This window comes from Dendrobates tinctorius, unplaced genomic scaffold, assembly GCF_039654945.1.
Source record: "Dendrobates tinctorius isolate UK_male_01 unplaced genomic scaffold, ASM3965494v1 ptg000028l, whole genome shotgun sequence".
NCBI lineage: Eukaryota > Metazoa > Chordata > Amphibia > Anura > Dendrobatidae > Dendrobates > Dendrobates tinctorius.
Genome location: NW_027361696.1, coordinates 98,911,942 through 98,926,759, shown reverse-complemented (window position 1 = coordinate 98,926,759; position 14,818 = coordinate 98,911,942). Strand labels below are relative to the sequence as shown.

Below are 14,818 nucleotides of genomic sequence, written 5' to 3'. Positions count from 1 at the left end.
AGTTACTCGCCCTTACTCAGGGGTCACTCTCGGTTAGCCAGTATGCCGTCCGTTTTCGGACACTGGCATCCGAGTTGGAATGGTCCGACAAGGCCATAATCCCCGTTTTTTGGCGAGGTCTAGCGGAGCATGTGAAGGATGCTCTCTCTACTAGAGAGATTCCCACTAGCTTGGAAGAGCTAATCTCAGTCTCCTCACGTATCGATCTCCGTTTTTCGGAGCGCGGTATGGAGCGGGCTCACTCCAAGCGCAAATCCGTTTTGGTTCCCAAATATTTTGTACCCCTTGAGCTAGACGAGCCAGAGGTTCTACCTCCTGAGCCCATGGAGGTGTCTCGCACCAACGTTAATACAGACTCTGACCAGGAAACCATCTGCGGCTGTCATCATGTCTGTGCGGTTTCTCCGGAAGCCGGCTCCCCGCAAAAGTTGGAGTCTAACCGGTTATAGAGACCTTTGTTTCTCCTCATCTTAGGGCTCAGGTGCTCGCCTGGGCGCATGCGCCTAACACGCACCACCATTGGGGCTATATGCAGGTCTCAAAACTGTTGGCTGGTGTGTATTGGTGGCCCCATAGAGCTCTGGACATAAAAAAATTTATTCAGGCTTGCACCTTATGTGCTCAGCCTAACCCTCCTAGACAGAGGGTGGCGACATCTGCCGACACGCGGCAGCGTGCCTCTGTCACTCCCGCTCCTACTATCTCCCAAGTGTCCCTCTTGAAACCTGGTGACCTCGGTTCCTCTGATGCCTTCCAGGTGTCTCAGGTTACTGTAACTCCTACCTGGACACCAAGCTCGCCCTCGGACAAGTTTGAGCCCTATGCCGCCGTAGGACACAGGGTATTCACACAGAGGGCTCGGGGAGGAGGGGGCCTTAGGAGGGGGGTAATGTTAGGAATCTGTGTCCTGCCATACTAATGCAGAGATCCAGATCCTCACATTCATCTCCAGAGGCTAAGTCCTTTCAGCCAGCTTGTGAGCATGCTCCTGGAATGAGCTCCCATTGGAGTTCAGGAGTCAGGTGCTCAGGTCCTGCTCCTGATTCCATTGGTTCAGCTCAGGTCTCTGGAGATTTCCGGAAGGTCCCGGTCACTATAAAAAGTGCGCATGGCCGTTATGCCATGCGCTAGTATTTTCTGATACTTGCTGCTGTATGTTTGTTGATGGATGCTTGGTCTGGTGAATGACTTATTATGAAACCCCTTCCCTCGGTTATTACGAATGTGTGAGTGATTGGGTCAGCCAGTAGCAGCGCTAGCGCCAGCGCACTCAAGCTTCAGCCATCTCAGCAGCAAAGCGTCCTGCATCGCGCTTGCGTTATTGCAGTTGCAGACTTCTGTGGCGTTCGCAGTTGCGACGCCGTGCACACGCTCATTCACGGTAAGTCCGTTTGGTTGTAGTGCCACTTTAACTACTCCTGTGTTCGGCTACCGTACGTGTGCCGCTGTGTCCCTGTGCGTTTAACAGGCTCAGTGTTACCTTTTCTTTATTATTTTTCTGTGCAGCTCTGTATCCCATAACAGAGACTGCCTCTTTTGCACTTGGGTGATTTAGAACCCTGTGCACACTACCGCTGTAGTGCACTGCCTCTTTTAGCAGCGGTTTTGCCATCTGCCGCACGGTGGACCCCGAGTGGCGAAGGCACTTTAATTATTTTTTTTTTTAGTGCCTTTTAGAGCTTTAGGCAGGGAAGAAGAAAAAAAAGCTGCATCTGCTGATAGCGCTTTTCACTGACCAGTTAGTGTGCAGTGAAAGGGGAGGATTTTTCCTTTTGTGCAGCAGCACTGGTGGTGACTAAGCTGCCTTTTAAGGCTACCTGCTAGCTGCATTGCTGTGTGCACACTGCTGTTCAAACTGCTTTTTTCAAAGCACTCCAACTTTTATTATTTTGTCCTGGTGAGTTAATGAGCGTTCATTTTTTCACACACCGTATAGCGGTGAACGCTCCTCACACACTACCGTGTACCGGCGGCTGGTATCACGGACAAATAGAAGCTATCTGGGTGTGACTCTGGAATAAAAAGCCGAGGAGTTTGTCCGTTTTTCCAGACCTACACCTTAGTGTGCTGTCCACTTTTCAAACAGTTTCGCATATCTGCTGTTTAATTATGGTCAAAACTAGTCAGAGACAGCTTGTCACTCCGGATACAAATAGAAGGAGACTGACAATTTTCCATACAGACACCGTATAGCGGTGTACGCTCCTCACACACTACCGTGTACCACCTTGTATCACGGACAAATAGAAACTATTTGTGTGTGACTCTGGAAAAATAAGCCGAGGAGTTTTTCCAGACCTACACCTTAGAGTGAGTGCTGTCCGCTTTTCAAACAAATCTGTATATCTGCTGTTTGATGACGGTCAAAACTAGACAGAGACAGCGTGTGTCAGTCCCTATACAAATAGATGGAGATTGACAATTTTCCATACAGACACCGTATAGCGGTGTACGCTCTTCACACACTACCGTGTACCGGCTGGTATCACGGACAAATTGAAGTTATCTGTGTGTGACTCTGGAAAAAAAAGCCGAGGAGTTTTTCTGTTTTTCCAGACCTACACCATAGAGTGAGTGCTGTCCGGTTTTCAAACAGTTTTGTATATCTGCTGTTTGATGAGTCAAAACTAGACAGAGACAGCGTGTGTCAGTCTCTATACAAATAGATGGAGATTGGCAATTTTCAATACACACACCGTATAGAGCTGTCTGATTCTCAAATAGTATTGTATATCTGCCATTCGCATTGCAGTCACATCTATACAGAGTCAGCGTGTGTGTGTGACACTCTGTAAATACATATACGGAGATTGTTAGTTACACAAAAAACCTATACAGCTGTACACTTCTGATACAGTTCTGTATATCTGCTTGTTGGATTACAGTCCAATAAATACTGTGAGAGCGTCTGTGACTAACAAAATATATACGTAGATTTAATTTTTTCAATACACCTTACACAGCTGGACGCTACTCATACAGTACCATCTCTCTGCTGGTATTTTTGGTACATTTTCCCAAACATGAGGAGGTATGGTGGAAGAGTTCTCGGACGTGGGCAGGGGGGGTGCAGCTGGTACTGATGGTGGTGGTACATCGGCTGGTTCTGGCAAAAGCACAATAGCAGCTAAGGCAGGAGGTGTTGAGCCTGCATCATCCTCTGGCCCAAGAAGGCCTGTAAGGTTGCCTTTTATTGGAGTAGGAAAACTGCTTTTAAAGCCGGAGCATCAGGAACAGGTTTTGGCGTACATTGCCGAAACAGCCAACAGCTCTATTGCCTCCTCTTCTGAACATTCAAAACCTGCAAGCACGGAGTCGTCAGTGCAGGGTTCTGGTCAGGAAAAACACCTTTCCTTGTGTCCTTCACCCCCACCAAAAGTTAAGGATGCGGCAGCCCACACTTCAGATTACTCTATGGAGCTCTTTTCACATACCATGCCTGGGTTATCCAGTCAAATCCAGAATTCCCCAGTCCAAGATGAATCTGACATGGAGTGCACTGATGCACAGCTACTGCTAGATGATTCTGCTGGTACATCGACCCAGAGCACTACATTGCCCTCGCAGTCTATTGAGCCAGAATCTGACGCTGATGAAATGCAGGTGCCCCTTCCCGCATACTATACCACCTTACACAGTGATACAGAGGAAGGTAAAGAGGAAGGTGCAGATGACTTTGAAGAGGAGGTGATGGATGACCCAGTTCTTGACCCGGATTGGCATCCATTGGGGGAGGAGGGTGGCGCTGGCAATAGTTCACATAAGGAGAAGGATCCGCAGCAGGTATTGACATCGCAGCAGCGGTTATCTGGCAGGCCCATAGCTGTCCAAAAACGTGGACCAAAAACTAAAAGAGTTGCAGGACAGCTTGGCCAGATGGTCAACTTAGCACAGCGTGCAAGGCCAGAAAATGTATACCATAGTAGGAAGAGTGCAGTGTGGCACTTCTTTGTCCAAAATCCTACTGATGAGGCAAAGGTTACCTGTATGAAGTGTGGAAGGACCTTTAGCCGAGATAAACAACTCAGAAATTTGAATACCAGTTGCATGCTTAGACATTTAATCAACATGCACTTGCAAGCGTGGACGGACTACAAAACCTCAGGTAGCACATGTGCACCTGCTCCGACTGAAGGTAGCCAGCAACGCTCCATCGCTTCCCCCACTGTAAGACCACCGCCACCGTTAAGCACACCACCAGCACTAAATGTGGAGGTGTTGTCGCAAGGCCAAAGCACTCAGGGAATCACAATGGTTTTGCAACACAACACTGAATCTAGGCCATCACTAACCCCCTCTCACTCTGTCCAGTCCACCGCTACTTCCCCCCATATGCAGCTCTCCAGTCCAGCTCACCCTAACAGACACTCTGAGCACGACAAGAAAGTACTCATCCTCTCATCCCAGTACACTTTGAATGCCTAGATTGCCAAACTAATCTCATTAGAGATGATGCCCTACCGTTTGGTTGAAAGCGAAACTTTCCGCAACCTCATTGCCTACGCTGTCCCACGCTTTGATCTACCCAGTCGGCTCTTCTTTTCTTGAAAAGCCATCCTTGCCCTCCACCGGCATGTGAAAGACCTCATTGTCCATGCACTAAAACAGTCAGTGAGTGGAAAGGTGCATCTCACAACAGATGCATGGACCAGTAGGCATGGCCAGGGCCGTTACTTGTCCATCACTGCACCCTGGGTTAATGTGGTGGATGCAGGCTCCACTGGGGACAGCGGCGGTGGAACAGTGCTGCCTAGCCCACGGTATAGGAAACAGTTGGCTGTGGGCTTTCGATCCTCCTCCTCCACCTCCTCTATCAGCAAAAGCTCGTCCACAGAGTGCAGTTGCATGAGCACTCCATTCGCAGCTGGCAGTGTTGCACATGAGGTGTCCCACTATGGAACAGCTAGTGGTAAGCGTCAGCAGGCTGTGTTACAGATGATGTCTCGGGGCGACAACAGACACACCGCGGAGGTACTGGCCAACTACTTGCAGCGACAAACAGAGTCATGACTGGGCAATCCACATCTTGAGGCAGGCAAGGTAGTCAGTGATAGCAGCTGTAATTTTGTGGCAGCCATAGCTAGTGCAAAACTCACACACATACCTTGCCTGGCTCACACTTTGAACCTGGTGGTGCAGTGCTTCCTTAATAATTATCCGGAGTTAACATCCCTGCTCCATAAGGTGCGAAGACTGTGCTCGCACATCCGTTGCTCGGCCGTACACTCCACCTCCCCAAGCACCGCCTAATCATAGACATTGCAACAAGGTGGAATTCCACCCTGCACATGGTTGAGAGGCTGTGCGAACAGAGGCAGGCTGTAATGCATTTGTGGGAGGATACATTGGCAGGCAGTTTGAGGGAAGACATGGAATTGTCTGGTGTGCAGTGGTCAAAGCTGAAAGACCTCTGCAAAGTCCTTCAGTGTTTTGAGGAATGCACACGGCTGGTAAGCACAGATGACACCATCATAAGCATGAGCATCCAACTTATGCGTCTGCTCATGCAAAGTTTGACGCACATTAAGGATCAGGCGTCTGCAGCGGAGGAGGAGGAGGAGGAGGGAAGCCTTGATGACAGACAGCCATTGTCTGCTCAGGGAAATGTCCTGGAGGAGGTGGAGGAAGAAGAGGAAAAGAAGGAGGAGGATGAGGGAGATGATTATTTTGGGCAGGAGGATGCTTCTCAGGGGGCAAGAGAAAATGTTGGCGTTCCAAGGTCAGGTACAGTATTTGTGCGTGACTGTAGGGATGTGGATTTGCCAGAAAGTGCTCCTCCACCCACCACTGGCAGTGCATCATTGACACCTGGAACATTGGCCCACATGTGCGATTATGCCTTGCGGATCCTAAAAAGGGACCCCCGCATTGCCAAAATGATGAGAGATGACGAATGCTGGCTGGCCAGCATCCTCGATCCATGCTACAAAGGCAAATTACACAACATCATGCCACAGGAGAACCTAGAGATAATATTGGCTAACAAACAAGCAACTCTGGTAAACAGGTTGTTTTAGGCTTTCCCAGCACACAGCAGCAGTGCTGTTTCTCCCATGAGCCGTAGTGGGCACAATGGAAGAGGTGTTCTGGGTGCACACAGCCGAGGTGGCGTTGGAGACAGGGGTTTAATGACCATGTTGTGGAATGATTTCTCAAGTACCGCTCACACAATTTCTAATACTCCATCGATTAAAAGTGACAGGAGACAGCAGTTGTCAACTATGGTTACAAACTACTTCTCCTCCCATATCGATGTTCTCCCTCACAAGTCATTCCCCTTTGACTATTGGGCCTCTAAACTGGACGCCTGGCCTGAATTGGTACAATATGCCTTACAGGAGTTCGCTTGCCTTGCTGCTAGTGTGTTATCTGAAAGAGTCTTCAGTGCTGCTAGATCAATCCTGACAGAAAAAAGGACCCGTCTGTCTACCCAAAATGTTGATGATCTAACCTTCATTAAAATGAACCATGCATGGGTTTCAAAGGATTTTGTCCCACCTTCCCCTGATGACACATAGGTTGCCAGAAAAATGCCTCGCTTTTGTTCTCCTCTTCCTCGACTTGCCCAATTCCGCCCTTTGCAGCAGCTGAATGTCCAGCCAACACATCAACATATGCCATTTTTTAAACCTCCCTAACTGGGCTGCTCACCTGCCAATGGCTGGGGTCAACACCTGGCGCACGCGGGCAAGTTCCGTTGCTCAGAACAGGTGGATGGGCCTACAGATGGCCAACGGCACTGTCACTGGGCCCCTCATAGTACAATACAGTGTCTTGGACGGTGGGGGTCCCACTTGCCGTCAGACACACCAGCGTACTATGAGGGGCCCTGTGCCAGTACCGTCGACCATGAGTGTGCCCCCCCTGCTTGGTCATGGCCACAGCACTTGCAAGTTGCAATACTTACCTCTTCCTGCTCCACCGCTGTGTAGTCTGGGCAGTTAAATCCTTCACAGGGATGGCCACTAAAAATTTGGTGTATTGATCGATGATGGTTAAGATGTAGCTATGCCCTGTCCTGCTGGCCTCTACCTTCAGATGATCAATGGCTACCATTTGTAATGGACATCAATTTACAAGCAGATGCAGTGGTGCTTTATGATCACTTTTCACAGTGGTGAAAGTCACAGGCGTGTGACATTCCTGCCACCATTTTTCAATGTCTCCTCTCATGCCAATCCAATATAATCGCCTACGGCCTGTGGCTTCTGTCTTTGGCATTCCAAAATGACCAGACACATCATGATAGGCAGTGAGGACCATGTCTACATCTCTCCCTATGATCACAGTTTGATGGAGACGAGTAATGGTGATGTGATCCACGCTACTGCGATAAACCAATCCTTACTTCACAAAGAACCGTTTTCACTGTCTCCACAGACACAGTAATTGAGGGTCTGCATCGCCTCTGCTACATCTACCGGGAGGTTTTCCCGCAATGAGTAATTCCCAAATTTCTGCTAACACTCGACTTTCCGTCTGTACTTGTATCCATGTAGTTTCCAGTAGCGGAGAGTCTGGACTGGCTTACTGAGATTGAAATATATACGAAGATTTAAAAGTACCACAACACTGTATACTGTTGTACGCTTCAGCTACCTTTCCCTTTTTCTACTTGTTAAATTCTGGTGTAATACATACTGAGCCTGGGAGTGTCTGTTTCTGACTCCGGAAGTATAGACGGAAATTAACAATTACCCCTAGACTAGATACACCTGGTATGTGCTGATACAGTACCTTTGTTCCAAATTTTGTATTGCGCTATCATCCATAGTGAGTGAGCGTGTGTGAGCATGTTTGGTTTACGCCTTCTATATATATGGTGAACTGGAGATAACACTTTTTACCCTATACTCGATACAGTTTGTATCTTGTTATACAGTACCTTTGTACGACATTTAGTATTACGGTCAAATCCTTTTCTGAGTAAGCGTCTGAGACTGACTACGGGACTATGTATACGGAGATTTCAATTGTACCCTTTAATATATATATACTTGCTATCTTGTTATCCAGTACCTTTTTTTACAACATTTTTTTTTATGGTCAAACCCAGACTGAGTGAACGTCTGAGGGTGACTCCGGAAATATATACGGAGATTTCAAATTTGGCCAACACTGTATACATCTGTACGCTTGTGTTACATTACCCATTTACAGCTTTTCATATTCTTGTGTAATCCATACTGGGCCTGAGAGCGTTTGTGTCTGCCTCCTGAAATGTATACGGAGATTCAGAATGTTTACACTATACTATATATACCTTGTATCTGGTGATACTGTACCCTGTTTCACCATTTTATTTTATTGGGTAATCCATACTGAGCCTGTGAGCGTCTGTGTATGACTCATGAAATATTTAGGGAGATTTACTGTTATCCCTAGACTGTATAGAGCTGTACGCTTCTGATACAGTACCATATATCTGCTGGTATTTTGGGTCAATTTTCTAATACATGAGGAAGTATGGTGGAAGAGGACACGGACGTGGGCGGGCACCTGGTACTGATGGTGGTGGTGGTGCATCTGCTGGTAGTGCGAAAAACACAATAGCAGCTAAGACAGGAGGTGTTGAGCCTGCGTCATGGTGTAGCTCTGGAAGGCCTGTAAGGCTCCGTTTTCTGGGAGTAGGTAGACTGCTTTTAAAGCCGGAGCATCAGGAACTGTTTTTGGCTTACATTGCTGAAACAGCCTCCACCTCTATCGCCTCCTCTTCTGAAGTTTAAAAAAATGCAAGCACTGAGTCGTCAGTGCAGGCTTCTGGTCAGGAGCAACCACTTTCCTTGTGTCCTTTACCCACACTAAAAGTGAAGGATGCGACAGCACACACTTCAGATTACTCCATGGAGCTCTTTTCACATACCATGCCTGGGTTAATTAAAAATGGGGCCCATCATATACTGGAGCATTCCATATGGGGGACATCAGACACTGGAGCAGCATTTACGGGGCCCTTTATACACTGGAGAATTACAAATGGAGCCCCTTATATATTGAGCATTATTAGGGCCCATCATACAGTGGAGCATCATCCATGAGGCCCATCATATACTGAAGCATTCCAGATTGGGGACATCAGACACTGGATCAGCATTTAAGGGGTCCATTATGCACTGGAGAATTAGAAATGGAGCCCATTATTTGTGGAGCATTATTTGGGCCCATAACACTCTGGAGCATCGTCCATGGGGACCATCATATACTGTAGCATTATGTGGAGCTCATCATATATTGTATGGAACATTATATGTGGTCAATTATTCTGTATGGAGAAATATATGGGGCTCATTATTCTGTATGGCGCACAATGTGGTGGCCATAATACTATATGGTGTAATATACTGTCCTTTTTTTGAACTATTGTACAATTTAAAATAGATAAGTCATGTCATGTAAGCAGTGAAGTATTTGTCATTGTACTATACCTATATTTCTGTGCCATATCGGAGCATCATGAGTTGTGGTATGTGTTAATGGGCGCACTGACACTCTTTGGCCCAGGGCACACGAAAACCTGGAGCCAGCCCTACCCCTCCACAACTTTAGCCTAATAACCCCCTGTTTTCAATGCGTAACTATTATTATGAAGTAAATTAAGGTTGACAATCTTCAGTAATAAGAATTGATGTTTTTGGCATTGAAATGGGCACTGTAGATGTGTTTACTGTCCTCCACTCCCTGCTGACTTTGCTTCCCCATTGACTTGCATTGGGTTTCGTGTTTCATTCGGCCGATTTCGTTCGACCCGACTTAAGTAGGGTTTCATGAAACCCGACTCGACCCGAAAAAAGGAAAAGTCGCTCATCTCTAGTGATGACTAGCTGAAGAGCCTGGTGTTGTCTGGGCATAGTAACCAACTCTGGTTAGTTATAACAAATTATAATGATTATATTGCACATAAAAACATTTCACATCATATATTCAACACTACAGATTTGCAACACAAACTAACTAAACGATTACCCAAGTATTGATTGTATTTTATTTTCAACTCATTCAAGAGCCTTTTGATAAACAACATGTTTGGTTTTTCCTTTTGGTTGAAAGATGAACAGATTTTTGGCAGTTCCAACTCTTGAACAGATCATGTAAAGTTGACCATGAGAAAAACATGGAGATTGCAAATCGATCCCTACTACTTTCAAGGACTGTCCCTGAGCATTGTTAATGGACATTGCAAATAGCAGTTGAACGAGAAACTGGAGGCGTTTAAAATCAAAAACAAATCAGATGAAATGAGTGGAATTCTTGGAATGAAAATGTCCTCTCCTTTGGCACATCCTGTTTCTGAGCTGTGTATCAAACCCTATCCTGTGTGATAATGTCTGCTGAGGTGTGTACCTAATCCTCTCCTGCGTGATACTTTCTGCTGAGCTGTGTATCTAATCCTATTGTGTGTTACTGACTGCTCAACCGTGTATCTAATCCTATCCTATGTGATACTGACTGCTGAGCAGTGTATCTAACCCTATCCTGTGTGATACTGACTGCTGAGCTGTGTACCTAATCCTATCATGTGTGTTACTGACTGCTCAGCCGTGTATCTAATCCTTTCCATTGTGATACTGACTGCTGAGCCATGTATCTAATCCTATCCTGTGTGATACTGACTGCTGAGTCATGTATCTAATCCAATTCTGTGTGACACTGTCTGCTGAGCCGTGTATCTAATACTTTTCTGTGTGATACTGTGTGTTTAGCTGTGTATTTAATCCTATCCTGTGTGATACTGTCTGCTGAGCCATGTATCTTTTCCTATCCTGTGTGATACTGACTGCTGAGCTGTGTATCTAATCCTATCCTGTGTGATTCTGACTGCTGAGCTGTGTATCTAATCCTATCCTGTGTGATACTGACTGCTGAGCCTTGTGTCTAATCTTTTCCTGTGTGATACTGGCTGCTGAGCTGTGTATCTAATCCTATCCTGTGTGATACTGACTGCTGAGTCGTGTATCTAATCCTATCCGGTGTGATACTGGGCTCCCCCTGCAGTCTGTGTCAGAGGGTGGTCTGTGTTGGCACGGTAGTAAATTGTGTTATTTCCAGGTTTTACAGAAGGACGATAACACCATAGAAATGATAAGAATAATAGACCTCAGTTACCACAACTGTCTACAAAGAAAACTGTTGCTGATAGCAACCAATCATAGCTCATTTTTCATCTTTTAAACAGCTCTGGGACAGCGTGGTGAGTTTTGAGTGGCGACTTTTGTGTTTCGACTTTTATGTGGCGAGGTTGGTGTATGTGTGGTGAAATGTGTGCTGAGGGTGGTATATGTGTTGAAGCACGTGATAGTGGGTAGCCCATTTTGTGTGTGTGTTCATATACCCATGTGTGGTGAGTATCTCTTGTCAGGGCCCCACCTTAGCACCTGTATGGTATACACTCTTTGGCGCCATCGCTCTCATTCTTTAAGTCCCCCTTGTTCACATCTAGCTGCTGTCAATTTGCCTCCAACACTTTTCCTTTCACTTTTTCCCCATTATGTAGCTAGGGGCAAAATTGTTTGGTGAATTGGAACGCGCGGAATTAAATTTCGCCTCACAACATAGCCTATGATGCTCTCGGGGTCCAGACGTGTGACTGTGCAAAATTTTGTGGCTGTAGCTACGACGGTGCAGATGCCAATCCCAGACCCTCTCCAATCCGGCTTCCGCTCATTACACTCTACTGAAACTGCCCTCACTAAAGTCTCTAATGATCTACTAACAGCGAAATCTAATGGTCATTACTCCATGCTAATTCTCTTGGATCTCTCTGCAGCATTCGACACTGTGGATCATCAGCTCCACCTCACTGTGCTCCGTTCCATTGGCCTCAAGGACACCGTTCTCTCCTGGTTCTCCTCCTATCTCTCTGACCGCTCCTTTACTGTATCTTTTGCCGGTTCCTCCTCCTCTCACCTTCCCCTTACTGTTGGGGTTCCTCAAGGATCAGTCCTAGGCCCCCTCCTCTTCTCATTGTACACTGCCCCTATTGGTCAAACAATCAGTAGATTTGGTTGCAAGTACCATCTCTATGCTGATGACACCCAATTATGCACTTCTTCTCCTGACATAACGCCAGCCTTTCTAGAAAACACCGGTGATTGTCTAAACGCTGTGCCTAACATCATGTCCTCACTATATCTGAAACTGAGCCTGTCAAAGACTGAACTCCTTGTGTTTCCTCCCTCTACTAATGTACCTATACCCAACATTGCCATTTCTGTGTGTGGCTCCACTATTACTCCCCAGCAACATGGCCGCTGTCTTGGGGTCATACTTGATTCCGAGCTTTCCTTTGCCCCCACATTTGATCACTGGCTCGCTCTTGTCATCTGCACCCCAAAAACGTTTCTAGAATTCAACCTTTTCTTACTTTTGAGTCTGCAAAAACTCTTACTGTTTCTCTTATTCATTCTCATCTCGACTATTGTAACTCTCTTCTAATTGGTCTCCCTCTTACCAAACTCTCCCCTCTCCAATCTGTCTTGAATGCTGCAGCCAGGATCATATTCCTCACCAATCGTTACACCGATGCCTCTACCTTGTGTCAGTCATTACACTGGCTACCCATCCACTCCAGAATTCAGTATAAACTTATTACCCTCACCCACAGAGCCCTCCATTGCTCAGCACCACCCTACATCTCCTCCCTTGTTTCAGTATACCACCCTACCCGCGCCCTCTGTTCTGCTGATGACCTGAGGTTAGCATCCTCAATAATCAGAACCTCCCACTCCTGTCTCCAAGACTTTACACGTGCTGCGCCAATTCTTTGGAATGCCCTTGCCAGGTCAATACGATTAGTCCCCAATCCCCATAATTTTAAGCGTACCCTGAAAACGCATTTATTCAGACTGGGCTATCGCCTCAACATATTAACCTAATCTATCCCTATGTGGCACAGCCAAAAGTTTTAACATAACCAGGTTCCCCGCATCATCTTCCCACATGCTTTACGCATCCATTAGCCCTCTGTGTCTGTACTGATACACACTTAACATTATGGCTGGTCCATACAATCAGGGCAACTGTTACCACCCATCTTTCGTGTTTCCCTTTTTTTCCTCATAGATTGTAAGCTTGCGAGCAGGGCCCTCATTCCTCTTGGTGTTTGTTATAATCTTTGAGATTATTGTTATGCTGTAATGTCTATTGTCTGTACAAATCCCCTCCGAAATGTAAAGTGCTGTGGAATATGTCGGCGCTATAGAAATAAAATTTATTATTATTACATACATACATACATACACTTTTTTCCCCATTATGTACCTAGGGGCAAAATTGTTTGGTGAATTGGAACGCGCGGGGTTAAAATTTCACCTCACAACATAGCCTATGACGCTCTCCGAGTCCAGACGTGTGACTGTGCCAAATTTTGTGGCTGTAGCTGCGTCAGTGCGGATGCCAATCCCGGACATACACACATACATACAAACATACACACACACACACACATTGAGCTTTATATATTAGATAACTCTGGAACGTTTCAATAAATCCCATTGATTCTGAGATTGTTTTTTTCGTGGCACATTATAATTTATGATAATGGTAAATTTAGGTTGATTTGTTTTGTGTTTAGTTACAAAAATAATCAGAATTTTGACAAAAATGTAAAAAATGCAATTTTCAAACTTTGAATGATTATCCCTTTAATCCAGATAGTCATACCAAAACAAAAGCATTAAGGAATAACATTTACCACATGTCTGCCTTACATCAGCCCCATTTTTAAAATGCTAATTGATTTTGTTAGCCTTTTAGGAGGCTTAAAAATGTAGCCGTAATTTTTAATTTTTTTTCAAGGAAATTTACAAAATTTATTTTTTTGAGGGACCTATCCAGGTTTGAAGTGACTTTGGGAGTGCTATATATTGGAGAACCCCCAAAAGTGATACCATTTTAAAAACAGCACCCCATCGACGTATTGGAAACTTTTGTCGGATAGATTATTAACCCTTCAGGTGATTTTCTGGAATTAATGTAAAGTGGTATAGCACAAATGAAAAAGTGTTTGTTTACCACCTAGTCAGAGACCCTAAGGCCGCTATTTGGCCATGAACTGCTATGGCAAACATCAGGACCACACAATCATGATCTCGGTGCGTGAATTAGATTAAATCGGAAGCCCCCACAATCTATTAACCATTTATTTGATGTAGTCACTTTTGACAGTAGCAACTAATGGGTTAAACAGATATGAATGGTGTCAACACTGATCATTTGTGATACAGCAAGTTGTCAGCTATAGTGGACAGCCGACAGCTGCTGGATTGTCACCTGTATGGGGATGCTATTCTATTATGTCTCAGGTAAGTAAAAAGACGTATTGGCTGTCATTAGGGGGTTAATTATAAAGTTCTCAGTGTAGTATGTACAATCTTAATAGCTTGTAATATACTCACTGTCAGGATTCAGCCCTGCTTGCTGGTTCCAGGGGTCATTACATGACCACTCATATGACATTTTCATACTTACAGTTATGTGCTAACAAGTTCCTCTTCCTGCTTCTCTTAGAAAAAACAAGGGCTGTGGTTTATTGCTGAACATTGAGAAAATTGGAAAGAGCTGCTAGTCAGCATGTGTCTATGCGTAGGCAAACTGCACATGAGAAGTTATATGATGAGATGAGTACACAAACCGATTAAGCTGTGTATGGGGGATGGGGAATGCGCCAAACTGATTTTTTTTGTCCCTGGTACCGGAAAACTTAGATTCGCCTCTGCGTTGCGTACTTGTTTTGCCAATTTTAAGTACCCCAAGCTCTGCATGTGTAGGCTCTAGATTTTTTCAAGATACAACGACAGCTTCCATAAGCTTCTATGGCTAA

General features: G+C 45.5%; 1 long non-coding RNA gene across 1 annotated transcript in view; it reads right to left on the bottom strand.

Annotated features, from left to right (window-relative positions):
* LOC141084974 (uncharacterized) overlaps positions 1–14,503 on the bottom strand; it is a 48,581-nt gene extending 34,078 nt beyond the window's left edge. Inside the window, exon 1 of the long non-coding RNA XR_012231196.1 lies at positions 14,467–14,503. This is a non-coding gene — a long non-coding RNA (uncharacterized lncRNA). The remainder of the gene's footprint in view (positions 1–14,466) is intronic.
* Between the last annotated feature and the right edge of the window lie 315 nt (positions 14,504–14,818).